The sequence below is a fragment of the Octopus sinensis genome, linkage group LG4, assembly GCF_006345805.1.
Source record: "Octopus sinensis linkage group LG4, ASM634580v1, whole genome shotgun sequence".
In the NCBI taxonomy this organism is placed as follows: Eukaryota; Metazoa; Mollusca; class Cephalopoda; order Octopoda; family Octopodidae; genus Octopus; species Octopus sinensis.
Window position 1 is genome coordinate 13345352 of NC_043000.1, and position 3363 is coordinate 13348714.

Here is a 3363-nt window from a genome sequence, read left to right on the forward strand (position 1 = left end):
ATAAACAATCACAACGCCCGGTCTGGGATCGAACCGCGATCCTATGACCGCGAGTCCGCTGCCCAAACCACTGGGCCATTGCGCCTCCACCGTGTGCTGACACACGCACATTCACATACTTCTATATTAGACTCACACACACACACACAAACACACACAAACACACACAAAGATATCTATATATATACATACACACACACAACGATTAATTTGCTCGTAGTTTTAATATTTATATAGGTAAACTGTGGTATGTCCAAATATGACCAAATGCGGTGTTTTCAATATTTATATTTGCTTGCAATAAATAACCGGCTCTTTTGGTCAAGCTATCGTATCTCCAGCTGCTTCAGATGCCAAGACATCAAAAATTGTCAAAGTATAGTGCAAAGGTTTTGCTATGAAATGGTGAAATATTTTTTCGTTTTCTGAAAAAGCAACGCTGTGGACTTACGACACTTTTGCATAAGAGCAATGATATATAACTTAAAAATACATACATACATAAATATACATACAATGCCAGTACTCATACCAACATTTGGGTTGCCTGAGGGGACGCTTGATGAAATCCGAGCCATTGATGTGAAAACTCGTAAAATACTAACAAGCACACATAATTTCCACATAAACAGTGGCGTAGACCGGCTCTACCTAAAACGAAAACAAGGCGGAAGAGGCTTAACATCGATCCAAAATGCCTTTGAATGTCACATCATATCCCTTCGGCAACATCTTTTAACTATCAACTGTCGAAGTGCATCCCTTGACAAAGTTTGCATACATGAGGCTGATAAAATCATAAAACGCAACATGAGATGAAAGGATGAGCCTATATGAGCAGAAGACTATGCATGGATATGTTAATAGAAAACTCCGTGATGATAGTAACATCGATCATCGAAGCAGTTTATCATGGACTAATAGCTGGATTACTACCTCCCACTTTGAAGGGTATGCGTTTGCAATCCAAGAACAGGAAATATCGACCAAGTATCTGATGCACAAAAGGGATAGAGAGGCAGATAAAGCCGTAAAGATATCACTCACATCATAGGCAGTTGTCCGAAAATGTCATCACGGTATTATCTACCAATGAGCCATGACGTTGTAGCTAGGATACTATAATGAAATCCGTCGGAAGGATAATCCCAACGATAAAGAAAAAAAGAACCCACAATATGGTAGAAGCCATAACCACTCATAATAAAAAGGAATATGGTGGAATGTACCAGTGAAGACTTCAAAAAAATGTAAGCACAATAGACCTGATATGATGATTTGAGATAGAGAAGAGAAACTGTAACAGTTGTGGAAATTAGCTACCCAGTGGATGTTAACATAAAGCTGAAGATCAGTAAAAAAGAGAACACTTGTGCTGAACTATTGATAAATCTGCAGTTACTCTAACAGATTACAAGTTCAGGTTTATACCTGTAATTATTGAGGCCCTGGGATATGTAACACACTGCCTAAATACCAATCATGAGAAATTAAGCTTCTCAAAACTAGAAAGGAGAAAGCTAATCGAAGACTACAGATCCAATCCATCACAGGAACTGTAAAAATCTGTAAAACTTTCCAGAAGTTTACCATTTATATATATATGAGCATGTCTAGATATGCAACTATATGCATGAGAATACACACATAAAACATACAAATCTGTACATAATACATACATATAAACAAAAATACTCTGTTGTTGATATTGAAATTCCAATGAAGGAGCCTTGGATCTAGGTTAGAAACCGACTCTTTCTCTATTGGCAAGAAATCTTGAAATAAACTGAATAATGACATACATAAACATAAAACATACAAATCTGCACATACATACATACATACATACATACATACATACATACATACATGCACATGTAACAGTGGTTATCAAGCGGCAGAGAGGTGAAGCAACACAAATGCGCATACATATATCTGATGGGTTTCTTTTCAGTTTCCGCCTACCAAATCTACTCACAAGGCTTTGGTCGACTCGAGACTATAGCAGAAGACACTTGCCTAAGGTGCTACGCAGTGGGATTAAACCATGTGGTTGGGGAGCAAACCTCTTAACACACAAACACGTCTGCGCCTATACTTCTGTGTGAGTTTGTGTGCGCACGCATATGTGTGTGTCATATAACATAATTTATCATACACTAGAATTATTATTATATGAAGAAGATGCGAAACGGCCGTAACGTTCCTGTTTTTAGTGCAAGTTTTGAAGAGTTCGATTTTAACAGTTATTTTGTTATAATGGAAGTGACAAAGGAACGCATTCGGCATATTTTGCTTTATGAGATCAATAAAGGCAACAACGCAACGGAAAGTGCGAGGAATATTTATGCGGTATATGGAGGTCGGATAATAAGCGTAAGTTAACGGTAGTTCCAGAAATCCCGAGCCGGAAACTACAGCCTAGAAGACGTGTCCCGTCCTGGAAGATCTGTAGAGCTCGACGAGAACGTCTTGCAAACCTTGGTGGAACAAAATCCTATTGTAACTGTTGAGGAACAACTAGCAGAGAAGCATGGATTTGGTCATTCAACCATTCATCGACACCTGCGTGCCATCGGAAAATGGCCATCTTTGGTTTCAAGACGAAAGATGTTCTTCCATCAGAATAATGCTCGGCCACATACAGCGAGGATGACATTCCAAAGGCTGGAGCAATTTGACAGGGAAACGATGCCCTACTCACCATATTCGCCGGTCATTGCCCATCTAATTTATTATTATTTATTCTGCAGTCTTCAAAAACATTTGGACGGAAAAAATATGAATTCTGTAGACGAGGTCAGAACAGTACTGGAGGAGTATTTTTCGTGACGGACAAGTGAATTTTGGAAGTGGGGCCTTGCAAGTCTACCAGATAGATGGAAGAGCATTGTAGAAAATGAAGGAGAGTATATTTTGAAAAATATAAGTATTAAAAAAACGCATTATTTATGGAATGACTCAATATATATATATATATATATATATATATATATGCACACACATATACATACATATTGAGATAGTGGCGCAAATAAACACGCTTGGGCTTGATTTACAAAATATACATGCATACATAATATATACATGTTAAATATATAGCATCTCTGGATCTCACCATATACATATATACACACACATCCACATACATAGATACACACATACATATACACACACATGTATACATACATACGTACATACATACATACACACATTACCCGCATAATACACATGATACAAACCACACCCTCTCTTTCTTTCTCTCTCTTTTACTTCCCCCTTTCTCATTACACGTCACTCTCACCTTTCTCAAAAGCACGAACACAAAACCCCTCCATTTTATTTCCTCGCTTTCCCACTCTC